Source organism: Moschus berezovskii, chromosome 10, assembly GCF_049115385.1.
Source record: "Moschus berezovskii isolate FMDL1 chromosome 10, NW_MosBer_1.0, whole genome shotgun sequence".
In the NCBI taxonomy this organism is placed as follows: domain Eukaryota; kingdom Metazoa; phylum Chordata; class Mammalia; order Artiodactyla; family Moschidae; genus Moschus; species Moschus berezovskii.
The window spans coordinates 32122160-32138051 of NC_142469.1; positions in this window are offsets into that span (position 1 = coordinate 32122160).

Here is a 15892-nt window from a genome sequence, read left to right on the forward strand (position 1 = left end):
CTCCTAGGCCCTTTGTCTGAAACCCATGAAATACATGCTCTTAAGACTAACTGCTGCTGCTGCTGCTAAGTCACTTCAGTCGTGTCCGACTCTGTGTGACCCCATAGACGGAAGCCCACCAGGCTCCCCCATCCCTGGGATTCTCCAGGCAAGAACACTGGAGTGGGTTGCCATTTCCTTCTCTGATGTGTGAAAGTGAAAAGTGAAAGTGAAGTCGCTCAGTCGTGTCTGACCCTTAGCAACCCCAGGGACTGCAGCCTACCAGGCTCCTCTATCCATGGGATTTTCTAGGCAAGAGTACTGGAGTGGCTTGCCATTGCCTTCTCCGTAAGACTAACTAGAGGAGATCAATCCTGGGTATTCATTGGAAGGACTGATGCTAAAACTGAAACTCCAATACTTTGGCCACCTCATGTGACGAGTTGACTCACTGGAAAAGACTCTGATGCTGGGAGGGATTGGGGGCGGGAGGAGATGGGGACGACAGAGAATGAGATGGATGGATGGCATCACCAACTCGATGGACATGAGTTTGAGTGAACTCCAGGATTTGGTGATGGACAGGGAGGCCTGGCGTGCTGTGATTCATGGGGTCGCAAAGAGTCGGACACGACTGAGCGACTGAACTGAACACTAACTAGAAATATATTGTGTGATACATTCCTCAGTGTTATAGTCTAACAGGAATCACAAAGGACACACTATTTTGTGAACAACAGTTGAATCTGTTGTGGCATTCCTTATGTGTAAGAAATTTGAATAAAGCATAGTCCCTGCCCTCAAGGAACTTACACTTACTGCATATAAAGTAACCTGGAAAATTATGTTGTGTAATTCTAAATTTGCATTACAATGATGAAACTCAAATAAATGCATATTAATAGAAAATAACCAACATAGAAATGATACAGATCACCTATTCATCTTTTTCAGGGTACACTTCCTCCTCACTTTGCTAAACAGTCTCTTCTCCTTTCAACATGCTCCAGAATCTCCTTGGTCTTATCCCTCTCCATGACTCATTCCTTACTTCCAGGTGACAAGCCCAGAGAGGGAAATATAGTATAGCCCATCCCTCAGCAGGACTGAGAAAGTGCCAAATAATATCCCAGGTACCAGACCTCAGCTTAATGGCCACTCAGCCACTTTCCTCATCTTGCCAACCTGACTAGGTTAGTTCCTTCTGCAGTAAGGCTTCTTTCAGTCTATAGTTGTCCTGGATAAACTTTGTACAAATAAAACATGCCCAGTGTTTTAAAAATTAGTGTCTAAAGCATACGACTATAAGTTATGTGTCAGCATTTCCACATGTAGGATTATCAACTCCTCATTTTTTCTGAAGTTTCGGCAGGCTGCTGGCCTCACCGAGCATTACTACCTACTGTCCTGGTGTAAGGAGACACACTTGCTCAGCTAACAGCTGAGCAGTTGGGGCACTTATGAATAAACTTAAATTTCAGAAAATATCAAAAATATCTACTAAATTCTAATTTGAAAAACAATTGCTTAATATCGAAAAATATGAAATTTCCATTTATTTCAGTTTGTGTTTAAATTAAACTATCACTTATATTTTACAAGAAAAACTAAAGATAGCGTCATTGAAAGTTCTCTGTTGTCCTTGATCTTAAAAGCTTCTACAATCTCAAGCATAAACTAAGTATCAGCAACAAAAACATACTTTATTTTTTTTAGCTGTCCTGTCAAGGAACTTTATTTTCCTAAATCACATTCAGCGCAACAAACATTTATGAAAGTCTAAATGGGTGTTCATTGGAAGGACTGATGCTAAAGCTGAAATGCAATACTTTGGCCACCTCATGCGACGAGTTGACTCACTGGAAAAGAGGCTGATGCTGGGAGGGACTGGGGGTGGGAGGAGACGGGGATGACAGAGAATGAGATGGCTGGATGGCATCATCGACTCGATGGACATGAGTTTGAGTGAACTCCGGGAGTTGGTGATGGACGGGGAGGCCTGGCGTGCTGTGATTCATGGGGTCGCGGAGAGTCGGACACGACTGAGCGACTGAACTGAACTGAAATAAGAATTAGAAACTGCTCTATTAGGTGCTGGGCTAAAAAGCCTAGTAAAGAACGCAAACATGACAGATTATTTTAACAACATGAGTGAAATGTTAAAAAATGCATCTACAGCTGAGTCTGGAGTTCACTGAAGGACTGACTTCTGGGGAAGATGAACATGGGATAAGCCTTAAAAGGTTAAGATTTTTTTTCCTAAGAAATTTCAGAAATAATATGATCGAAGCTATAGAACAGCACAGTGTTTAACTGTAACTTAAAACAATTTAGAACTAGGAAGACCTAAGTGTAAGAAGTGAAGGTCCCAGAGTGGGGAGTTTTACAGAGGCATTCATATACTCTGGCCTCAAAACATCAAAGTAGCATTGTTTCCAGATGCCTGCTCCTTTGAGAGAAAACTTTTCCAATTAGGACACAGAACGGCCAGATTTCAACAAGATAAAGGGAGAAGGAAATGACTATCCTTTAACAATTCCATTTGACTGATAATGTTTGGCTGTCCTGTACAATATTTTGCAAAATCACATTATAGGAAATGCAATGAAAATCCTGTAGCTGTAAAACTTTACCTCAGTATGTGCAATCAAACAGTGTAGTAACTAGATGCTGCAATTATTTATTCATGTGAAAACTATTATTCACTTCATTAGATCAATGTTTTCTTGTTCCAAGATTTTCCTACGGTTTTGCTTGCCACTCTTCACTCCTTGCTCTCAGAGGAATAATTTACCTGATTTTCTGAGGTTAATAAGATATTCCACCAAATCAGTCACAACAAAGGCATCCCTCAGTCCAGGGATATACACATAGACACTATCACATCCATATATGGATAAAAAGATAAAGTAACTTTAGATTCTGATATTCAACCATTAGCCCAGCTGTTATAATAAAACAGTGTATTTAACAGGACTCAGGGGAATGAGTAAGCTTGATGTTTAATGCAAACCAGCTTGTTGAAAAATATTATCACTTCATATGATGTTACAAAGCAATAAAATTAAAAAGGAGGCCCCAGGGAGGTATTTAACATATAGTCATAGAGTTTATCTAATAGAAGTTTGTATACTTACTAAGTGAAATACACTATCAGAAAAACTCTAGGTCTAGTATATTCACCAGAATTATGCAGAAAATAAAACATACATTTGAGTGTAACTTGAGTACATTCTGCTTAAATGATTCTATTCATATATACTTTTGAAAGGTGGTATACATATTTTTATAATAACATAATTATACTAACATTTAATTCAAAATAATTACATGTAAGTAATGCACAATTTGTTTAATGAGAACTATTAAGACTTATGTGAATTCAAAATACAAGATTGTAGGCTCTTGCTACATTGTGATCTGCATGCATATGTGTGTGCTAAGTCACTTCAGTCATGTCCAGCTGTGACCCCATGGACCTGCCAGGCTTCTCTGTCCATGGACTTTCCCGGGCAAGAATACTGGAGTGGGTTGCCATGGCTTCCTCCAGGGGATCTTCCCCACCGAGGGATCAAACTCTCATCTCTTTTGTCTTCTGCGTTGACAGGCAGGTTCTTTACCACTATCACCACCTGGGAAACCCATGATCTGCATAAGTTTATTAACAAGTCTACGCTTAAAATAAGAAAAACACCCAATAGCTATAAAATTAAATAAATCTGCCAACATTACCTAAGCAGGTTAAAAGTTCAGAATCATCTAGCCAACATGTTTTGTTTATTATGACTCTTTTTCAACTATTGAGCTGATATGACATCATTCTTAGCTAGGAAGGAAGGAAGATTATCTGATGTGTAGAGTTCTGTAGATTTTCTTTCTTTTTTTTTAATCCCATGACTGTCCTGGGAATCAATGCAAAGACAGAGTTTACCCTGGTTGGCTCAGTGGTAAAGAACCCTCCTGCCAATGTAGGAGACGCAGGAAACACAAGTTCAATCCCTGGGTCAGGAAGATCTCCTGGAGGAGGAAATGGCAACCTGCTCCAGTGTCTTTAGTGGGAAAATTCAATTGACAGAGGCACCAGGTGGGCTATAGTCCATGGGGTTGAAAAGAGACACAACTGAGCACACACACACCCATGAACATAAGAAACATTAAAGATAATTGATACTATGCCGATTTTTTAAAAATCAAATGTTAACTAAAAAATATAGGATTTGGGGAAGAAATAGGAGAAGTTTTAAAGACATATTTGGGTCTCTGCGATGGCTCAGCAGGTAAAGAATCTACCTACAATGCAGGAGACACGGGACCTGGGTTTGATCCCTGGGCAGGTAAGATCCCCTGGAGAGGGCATGGCAACCCTCTCCTGTATTCTTGCCTGGAGAATCCCATGGATAGAGGAGCCTGACAGGCTACAGTCCATAGTCACAAAGAGTTGGATATGACTGAAGTGACTGAGCACAAAGGACATACAAGATAAGGCTCGGATCCTCAAATAATTTTTAATATATATGAAGAAAAGAACTTCAAGTATATGAAAAAGTTAGAAAACAAATTTCTAGTTCTCTAATAGAATGTTAAGTGGTAGAACATTAGTAAAAATAAAAAGTAACATGATATTCACAGAAGGAGAAAGTAAACATTTCTTAAGGTTATGCTGGTAGATCCAAGCAACAAACCTGCATCATAGCTTTAATGAGATGGGCTGAGATCATCTACAGCTCTGTCCAGGGAGAGTGAAGCATGAGAAAGATAAAAACCCAGTTCCATATATCAGATGACTTGCTTCTCAGTTAAAGTCAGGCTCTTAAAATCACAAGAATACTGATTTCTATAATTTTGTTCTTTTAGGCAAGGCAAATCTTAAGAAAACAGATGATGCTAAAAACAATCCTTTTCCTTCATGTTCTTTCCTTTTGATATATTTTTTTGCAATGTAGCTGGAGTGAGGCTGCAGGGGTTCTCATCGTAATAGCTACAGTAGCCTTCTTCACAGAGTTTTGCATCTCCCTATTCTTTAGGGTACCTATAGACTAAGGAAAATAATATAATGAATATTATCATTTTATAAATTTTGCTTAAAATATGTACATGAACTTTCATTTATTTAAACTCATATATTAGACAGGTATGCCAAAGAGTGCCCATTTCTGAATCTCAGGGAAATAAGGATGCTATCTCCTACACATTGTCTACATAAAAGTGTTAGGTGCTCAGTCATGTCCAACTCTTCGTGGCCCCATGGACTGTAGCCTTTCAGGCTCCTGCATCCATGAAATTTTCCAGGCATGGATACTGGAGTGGGTTACTATTTCCTTCTCCAGGGAAACTTCCCGACAAAGGGATTGAACCCAGGTCTCTTGCAATCCAGGCATATTCTTTACATTTGAGAAAGAACTACTCTAAAAATCTCTGAATTTGTTAAGAATAGTAAGTGAACATTTGTTGAAGAAGATGTACTATGTACAAGGTGCAACTTTAGTTGCTTTACCATATGTCACTATTTAACCTTCATAACAATCCTATGAGATAGAGGTTAAGCATATTGCTCAAAGTCACAAAGCTTGTGAGTAGTGAATATTGGATGTTGTGTGCCGTGAGAGCAGCAGTCCCCAAACTTTTTGGCAACAGGGACTGGTTTCATGCAAGACAATTTTTTCCACAGACAGCAGGGGGACGGTTTTGGGGTAATTCAAGAATATTACATTAATTATGTGCTTTATTTCTATTATTATTGGATCAGTTCCACCCCAGATCATCAGGTATTAGATCCTAGAGGTTAGGGACCCTTGCTTTAGAGCGCTACACTTACAGAATTATATTTATCCCAACTTTTTTGGCAGTATCATTATAACAATAAGCTGCTTATCTGAAGCTGTGCACACGTATCAAATTTTTCTTGACCTGGGACCAAGTGTGTGTTTTTCTAGCCTTACATTCATCCACATTTCCATGACATGTATATTGAATCACTCTTGAACTTGTAGATTTGAAGGGAGTGGAGTTCAACGGTTTTAAGGAAACTTTTAAAAAACATCCAGAGGGAATCACAGAGATGAAAATTCGGAACTATAAGACTTTAAAATTCATACTGGCAGGAAGCTGCAAGCAGTGATGATAAAAGAAAACAAAATGATGCAAATTTAAGTGGATTAAATAGGCAGAAAAATCAGTGGGGGGGGCGGGGATCTTTAATCAAGCCAAAGTGCTAAAGACAATAGAGGTTGATGATGTGGAAATGGTTAATAGTTTTATATCTACTGAGATCAACCCTATTCAGGTGATTTTCTTTCAATTCTAATTCTCAATAACTTTCTCTGACACACCAAGACTGTGCAGACTGGTAGGACTGCAATTAACTCCACATGTGGAAAAGAATTTTATGTAAATAGGCTCAAGATACGAGAGTTAGAAAGGAATTTAGATATCATCCAACCCCATCAGGAAAAAACTGAGACCAAAAGAGGTTAATTAAGCTTACTCAAGGTCACTCTAAAGTTGATTAATGTAAGCTGGAATAAGATAGTTATGCAACGGCAGAATTTATAGTAATACAGTTCTTTCAAACTCTAACATAGTATTCCATGAAGGGAAAGACCACGGGCAGGGGTTGCAGGGGGGCGGGACTCCTTTTAATACTGTCTTTAAAGTCTTTTGAAAATCAGCAGCAAAGGGATTATAAAAGATGGTAAATTATAATGGTCATTAAAGTACTTTTACAGAAAATGGTTCCTTATATATTCTCTAACCTCTGATGATCTTTGCACGTTCTCGTTATGTCTGGAGAGGAAACCAACCACAAAGATGGTCTTTTCAAGTTGTACACTTTATTTTTTAATTTGCATTTTATTGTCACACGGAATGTGGGATCTTAGTTTCCTGACCAGGAATCAAACCTGTGCCCCCTGCATTGGAAGTGCAGAGTCTTAACCACAAGACCTAGCAACCTAGATGTCCATCTGCAGATGAATGGATAAGAAAGCTTTGGTACATATACACAATGGAGTATTTCTCAGCCATCAAAAAGAATGCATTTGAATCAGTTTTAATGAGGTGGATGAAATTGGAGCCAATTATACAGAGTGAAGTAAGCCAGAAAGAAGAACATCAATACCGTAAATTAACGCATATATATGGAATTTAGAAAAATCGTAACCTGAACCCTGTATAAGAGACTGCAAAAGAGACATAGGCATTTAGAACAGTCTTTGGGACTCTGTGGGAGAGGGTGAAGGTGGAATGATTGGAGAGAATGGAATTGTAGCATGTATATTATCATAAGTGACCAGTCCAGGTTCGATGCATAAATTTTCCTCTGTTCATTTCTTTGCATTTGTGCTTTTTTAATAAAATTCTTTTTTAGATATAAAAAAATAAATAAATAAATAAATGTGTTTGTACAGGATGTAATATAGCTAAGCATAAGAGATGTTTTCATCGACTAGCACTGAAGAAAACCAATTAATAAAATTCAGAAGAAAAAAAAAAAGATGGTCTTTTCAATTTCTCATACCTTGGGCAAGACATAAATGTAAAACGTGGGCAATCAAACTTCAAAGTTTGTAAATCCTATTTTGATTCCTTCAAAAAGTACTTGAGGTAAGAGGGCATGTGGCAGGCGGACACAAAGAAGACTAAACTCTTAAGGGCTTCCCTGACCCTACCCCTAACCCTAACCCTAACCTTTACCAGCTCAGCAGGTAAACAATCTGTCTGCAATGCCGAATACACTGGTTCAGTCCCTGGGTTGAGAAGATCCCCTGGAGAAGGAAATGGCAACCTACTCCAGTATTCTTGCCTGGAGAATCCCATGGACAGAGGAGCCTGGTGAGCTACACGTGCAAAGTGGCAAAGAGCCAAACTCAGCTGAGTGACTATGCAAACTCTTTTAAAAAGATTATGACATTTAAGATAAACAAAGCACACAGTACTAGGAAAATTAAAATGCAAACATGTGAAGAGTGTTAGGTGGAAGGGAATAAGATGCCCAGCAGGAGTTTACATATGAGATCATTGACTGAAGTAGGTTTAAGGTGAGAAGAAATGTAAGATTTGGCTGTGATACGGGAAAGAACAAGACGGAGAAAGTGTCAGAAAAGACAGACTTAAATGCACATGAAAAGGGAGCGACTGAAAATAAGTGATGAGATGCAAACATTGCTTGTGAGAGTCAGCAATCTAATATTAAATGGATTGCTGAGGTGATGCTCCAGGGTGGGAAGACATTCAGCAGCGGGAAACCGCCTCAGCGGGGCGCTCCCTCTGAGACAGCAGATGACTGGCATACAGTAAATGATTCAGAATTTGATGACATTCTATTCTTAACATTCAGTTTGTAGAAAAAATAGTTTCAGATTCTCTCCTTTGATGGCAAACCAACATTCAGAAATTTTATACACGCACACATACATAAGCTGCTGCTGCTAAGTCGCTTCAGTCGTGTCCGACTCTTCACGACCCCATGGACCGCAGCCCACCAGGCTCCTCCGTCCATGGGCTTTTCCAGGCAAGGACTGGAGTGGGTTGCCATTGCCTTCTCTGACATACAGACATACATACATATAATATGGGCTTCCCTGCTAGCTCAGCTGGTAAAGAATCTACCTGCAATGTGGGAGACCTGGGTTCAATCCCTGGGTTAAGAAAATCCCCTGGAGTAGGTACAGCAACCCACTCTAATATTCTTGCCTGGAAAATTCCACAGTCAGAGGAGCCCGGCAGGCTACATTCCATGGGGTCAGAGAGAGTCAGATACAACTGAGCAACTAAGCACAGCACAACATACATAAATAGGTGTGTATATCTATTTATCTATATATATTTATATGCATACATGCATACACATATATAAATGTGTGTATGTGTGTATATATGCATATATAAATGTGTGTGTATATATATATATATATACACGTACATGTGTGTATATGTGTATATATATAAAACTCAGTTTTCCCATGATCTATACAGGTAGTTCTACTAATATGTAGATATATATAATGTCATACGTTTATCCCAAGGAATGTGAATGCTTAAGTGAATCTCATCTCTTTCACTTAAACATTCACATTCCTTGGGATAAACATATGGATGCATACAAACATATGGATAAACTAGATTATATCCTTAAAGGAAGATTCTTGCCATTGTATCTCACATTTTTCAGACAAGTGTTATGTGCCTGCTTTAATAATCTTCCTAATTTGGGACTTTCTTGGTGGTCTTGTGGTTAAGACTCTGCACTTCCAATGCAGGGTGCACAGGTTTGATTCCTGGTCAGGAAACTAAGATCCCACATTCCGTGTGACAATAAAATGCAAATTAAAAAATAAAGTGTACAACTTGAAAAGCTTTTTTTAAGAAAAATAATCATCCTAATTCATAGCATGCTGCTGCTGCTGCTAAGTCACGTCAGTCGTGTCCGACTCTGTGCGACCCCATAGATGGCAGCCCAACAGGCTCCTCTGTCCCTGGGGTTCTCCAGGCAAGAATACTGGAGTGGGTTGCCATTTCCTTCTCCAATGCATGAAAGTGAGAAGTGAAAGTGAAGTCACTCAGTTCATAGCATGGGGTTACTCATTTGGTCCGGTGGATTGTAATGTGGTCTCGTTACTCTAACATAGCATACAGCTTCCTTAGACCTCACAATGCTTTGCTTAGATTTCACTTAAAATTAATTTAATCTTTATTTCACATCCAATTTGTTTGCCTTTTTATTTTTAGTTTTGGACACATAAACCACATCAACACTCATAGTAATGTGTTATACTAATTTTCAATTCAAAACTATATTTAAAACGTAATAGGCTATTATATTGTTATGACTCAAACTTAAAGGACTGTGCAATTGGAAGAACTTATGAATGTTTATCTGATAATATAATGGTTTAAAGCTACCATTTGTTTACAGCTTACATGCCAGGCATAGTTTTTTATGTTTTATGATCATTGTCTCATTTAATTCTTCAAATAACTCTATGAGGTATATATTATTATTCATATTTTACACATAAACACGCTAAGTATTATAGTTTAGAAAGTAATATGTGCAGGCAATATGCTGAGTACTTTATGAGTGTCCTATGACTTTATCTTAACCAAAAACCCTGAAGTAGGCTGCATCTTTGCCCTGGTTTCACTGAGGTAAAGATAAGTAATTTGCAGACTTAGTAAGTGGAAGGTCTTGGCTCACAAGAGTGGCTAGCCATTCCCTTATCCAGGGATCAAACCCTGGTCTCCCACATTGCAGGCAGATTCTTTAACATCTGAGACACCAAGGAAGCCCAAATATACAATAGAGTTTAGATTTTGAGAAGTGTTGATTTGGAAGCTCTGATTCAACCACTGGAGCAATGGTAATTTAATCTTTCTCCTGCTTCTTGAAGGACAATTCTCAGACCACCTGGACCTGGGTGAAAGCTACATTATTAAGTTACACAAGAGGTACTATGTCTTCTTATAACTATTATCCCATTATACCAAAATTATTTCAGTCAGAAAATTTATACCCCACCACACGCATGCTAAATTTCTGCTGCTAGTATTTAATATCCTGAAGCTATTTCTTTTTTTCAGATTAAAGATATTTTGACCCTCCTTCTCTGTCCTGTATCAAAATTTTAGCAGTTAAGTTTCTGTTTTATGTTTCTGTTATGCTTAGAAGAGCTGGAGGCAAAAGCAAATTTTCTATAAACTTCTCAGAACAAGATTACTAAAGCAACCTTGTAAGACCCGGCACACTTGTAGCTTGCCTTTTTGACAACCATTCTGCAAGTATTTACAAAGCATCTATTAAACACTGGTTAGTATATTTTGAACACCAGGAATATAAATGCCATCTATGAACTTAAGAAAATCAATATTGAGGTGGTGAAAGGAAGGTGTTAAGGGAGTATACATATGTAACTACCTATAATACAGCTTGCAGATACACAAGAGAATAGTGGTTAAAAGGGCTGATTCTGATAGCAAATTCTTGGGTTTGAAAGATGACTCAGCCACTTTAAGAGCTAAGTCTGGGGAATTTAGACTAACTGTATAATTCATATTCCTAACGTATTAACAAAGAAGATAAAGAGTATTAACTTCATAAGGTGTTATTGAGAATTAGCCAAGTTAAAGCTAGTGGCTAACAAGTAGTACATAGCTAACATGTTTTATGATCACAGAATGTTCTAAATGTGTATAATTAAAGTCATATGGGGACCCAGATAAATGGCCAATCTCTTTGGTCCAGGGGAGAAAGGCAGGCAGATGGTGTTAAGGAATTCTTTGCAGAATTCTGCCTTGATTGTACTGTGCCTTGATTTGGTTGTATGGCGACAGAATATATTCAAGAGAGAATATATTCTAGAAAGGGGGAGCCACCAAAATAAGAACATAGAGCAAGAGGAATAGATGACATACTGGTGAAGCACTAGGGCTCCCAACATGGTGGAAAACGAGGTTTGGGTTAAAGTGACATGGGTAAAATGATAAATGAAAGGAGAGCTAAGAATAGATTATAAAGACACATAACAAGAAGGATCAATGTCTGCCAGCAGGAACCCTCAAACTGAGTTACTAGATGCAAAAGAATTCAAGTTATCAGACCATAACTCTATGATCCACTCACTAATTTGCTAAGTTAGAAATGAGACTTGTTCAAATTTGGTGCTTGGTAAATGCCTTTGAGTAGAATTTATCAAAAAGGAAAATAAGACAACCACAAAGTGATCTAACTTGATATATAGCTCCTGCTGAATACATTTTGTAAGTAACAACCGAGTGATAACATCCGACCTTTATTTGATTAATTTCCCTGGTGGCTCAGAGGTTAAAGCGTCTGCCGCCAATGCGGGAGACCCGGGTTCAATCCCTGGGTTGGGAAGATCCCCTGGAGAAGGAAACGGTAACCCACTCCAGTATTCTTGCCTGGAGAATCCCATGGATGGAGAAGCCTGGTAGGCTACAGTCCACGTGGTCGCAAAGAGTCGGACACGACTGAGCGACGAAACAGAACAGACAGAACATCACAATTATACAATAAGTATACAGTAAGTATATATAAGTTAAAAATTGCATTAGATCAACATGGAATTTTTTCAAAACTCTGCATTTGAGATGGGAGTTTACACATTTCTTATGAAAGTATATCAATCACTTCATTCATTCCAACTAAGTTCATGTGAACTTATCCCCACTCCTCCAAAAAAAAATCAATCTATATGTTCTGCTAAAATTCAACACAAAAAGTACACCATTAATTTTATAATAAAAATAATATATGCTGTCTTAAATTAACTCTGTCCCTCTATATTGACATTGACAATCAAGGAGACTTCTAGGTAATTCATATCATTATAGATAGTCCATTCTGAAGAAGCAGGTTACAACTATGCATCACAGTTAATCAAGTATAGTGCACATTACCAGTTAACTCTAGAGTAACTAATCTGAGTGTCAATTTCAAAAGAAATTAGTCCCCAAAGAGATACTAGATATCAGTGAAATCAATGGTGACTCACTTTGTTTTATACTCAATGAAAATTATTATATCATAGCTTACTTCAAACAATTTACATTTCTTGACAAAATCAAAAATATTTTTAAAAGGTTCAAGTCCTGTATTTGCAAAAGTCCTATAGGGAATATCTATGACAACATTTCCCACCATTATACTAAAATGAAGTCATATGAAAAATTTTCTAATGCTAATAAAACAAAATAAATAATGTAATTTTGTATGTATTTTTTAATTTTATAAACTCAAGAACATTATACATGTGAGTTCAGAAGGTCTTAGCATTTAAATCTTACTATATGCTTTTGATTAGAGAAGGAAATGGCAGCCCACTCCAGTGTTCTTGCCTGGGAAATTCCATGGACAGAGGACCCTGGAGGGCTACAGTCTATGGGGTCGCAAGGAGTCAGACATGACTGAGCAATTCAACAATAACAATATGCTTTTGATAAATAAAAAAATGGTAAAAAATAATGTACCATATGTAAGTAAACTCATTATCGTAAGTAGCCAATCAACACATCAATATCATTTTCTTCTTATGGATTCTGCTTAAATCATTGGATATTTTCTGTATTAGCTGCTTTGATCAGGTTCTATTATTTGCTACAGGAAACAATGAAATTAGAGATGACTGTACTGAGCAGGTGAGAGTTAAATCATTTTTTCAGTTCAGTTCAGTCGCTCAGTTGTGTCTGACTCTTTGCGACCCTATGAATCACAGCACGCCAGGCCTCCCTGTCCATCACCAACTCCCGGAGTTCACTCAAACTCATGTCCACAGAGTCGGTGATGCCATCCAGCCATCTCATTCTCTGTCGTCCCCATCTCCTCCTACCCCCAATCCCTCCCAGCATCAGAGTCTTTTCCAGTGAGTCAACTCATCGCATGAGGTGGCCAATGTATTGGAGTTTCAGCTTTAGCATCAGTCCCTCCAATGAACATCCAGGATTGATCTCCTTTAGAATGGACTTAGGAACAAAGAAAACCTCTTTAATAACCAAACTGGTAGTAGATGAGTTTACAAGTGATTAAACTGATAAATATTGTTCTGTGATAAACGTCAGTTTTCCATTTCCTGAAGTTGAGCTACTTGTCAGTATTTTGAATTGCCATCTGCAGCAGGCACATCTGAAAGACTGTCTTCACATATAACTGAATTTATTTTGCTGCAGGACACATGTTTTTGCCACAGAGACTTTTGGCAACTTTATGTGACTCACCTGCTTTACTACAACTGCTTTTAAGAATGTGTGACTCTAATATATACTGCTTATTCTGAAAGGAACTGGAAAGCGAAACTTTGTATATAATATAAACACTCTCTAATAACTCTGGTAAATACTTAAATTGCACAGATTTGGATTCCACTGGGAAAGGAGAATGAAGCTAGTTCCACCGTAACAAAATCTTCAAAGTGTTAACTAACATTCTCAGTTGTGTATGATATCAGAGTATAACTAAAGCATTTCCCCCAAAGGAAGTCACATGCCAACTCTTCATGACTAATGAGACTAATAAGGTATGTGGATTTGGCTAAGATACTCAAGTTAAACACAGCATATGGAATTTTTATATGGCATGCTTCCACTACTTTTATAGAAGCAGTTGTGCTTTTTAAAACAAATACATTATTCTTTAGAGCAGTTTTAGATTCACAGGAAAATGGAACTGAAAATCCAGAGTTCCCATATCTCCCCTGCCCCAACACATGTACACCTCCCCCATCACCCCCAACATCAACATCCTCAAGCACAGTGGTACATTTGTGGCAATCACTGAACTCGTATTGATAAATCATACATCATTATCACTCAAAGTCTGTGGTTTAAATGGGGTTTCACTCTTGGAGTTGGACATTCTGTCGAGCTGGATAATGTATAAATTATGTATCTACCACTACTACAGTATCACACAGAACAGTTTCACTGCCCTGAAAATCCTCTGTGCTCTGCCTATTCATCCCTCCCTCCCCTACCCCCTGCTAATAAGTTCTAGGGGGTTTTTGGGTTTTGGTCATTTCTTTTGAATTTTCTACACAGACAACTCTGTCACCTGAAAATAAGACTGTCTTATTTCTTCCTTCCCAGTCTGTACACTTTTTTGTTTCCCTTCTTACTTCATTAGAATTTCCAGTGAGATGTTCAGAAGTGATGAAAGAGAACATCTTGGCCTTGTTCTGATCTTAGTGGGAAAGCTTCAAATTTTTCACCATTAAGTATAATATTAGCTGAAGGATCTTGTAGATGTTCTTTATCAAGTTGAGGAAGTTCCCCTCTGTTCCTCTTTTGCTGAGAGTTTTTAATCATGAATGAGTGTTGGATTTGTTAAATGCTTTTACTGCATCTATTGATATGATCATGCGTTTCTTCTTTCACCTGTTAATTTTATGGGTTATATTAACTAATTTTCAAACGCTGAAATGTTCTTGCATATCTGAGATAAATCCAACTTAGTTGTGGCATGTAATTTTTTTTATATATTGTTGGGTTTGATTTCCTAGTATTTTGTTGAAAATTGTTATATCTATGTTCATGAAAGATATCAGTCTATAGCTTTCTTATAATGACTTTGGTTTTGGTATTAGGGTAAAGCTGGCCTCATATTATGAGTTAGGAAGTATTCCCTCTGCTCCTATCTTTTCAAGAGACTGTAGGGAATTAGTATAACATTGTCCTTCAGTGTTTGATAGAATTCATCAGTGAACCCACCTGGGCCTGATGCTTTCTGTTTTGATGGGTTCAGTTCAGTTCAGTGGGTTCAGTTCAGTTGTTCAGTCGTGTCTGACTCTTTGCGACCGCATGAATCACGGTACTCCAGGCCTCCCTGTCCATCACCAACTCCTGGAGTTCACTCAAACTCATGTTGATCGAGTCGGCAATGCCATCCAGCCATCTCATTCTCTGTCATCCCCGTCTCCTCCCACCCCCAATCCCTCCCAGCATCAGACTCTTTTCTAGTGGGTCAACTCGTCGCATGAGGCGGCCAAAGTATTGGAGTTTCAGCATTAGCATCAGTCCTTCCAATGAACACCCAGGATTGATCTCCACTAGAATGGACTGGTTGGATCTCCTTGCAGTCCAAGGGACTCTCAAGAGTCTTCTCCAACACCACAGTTCAAAAGCATCAATTCTTCGGCGATCAGCCTTCTTCATAGTCCAACTCTCACATCCATACATGACCACTGGAAAAACCATAGCCTTGACTAGACAGATCTTTGTTGGCAAAGTAATGTCTCTGCTTTTTAATATACTATCTAGGTTGGTCATAACTTTCCTTCCAAGGAGTAAGCGTCTTTGATGGGTTATTAATTATTCAATTTTTGTTATAGATATATGCCTATTTAGGTTGTCTGTTTTCTCTTTGTGTGAGTTTTGGCAAACTATGTCTTTCAAGGAATTGGTCCAT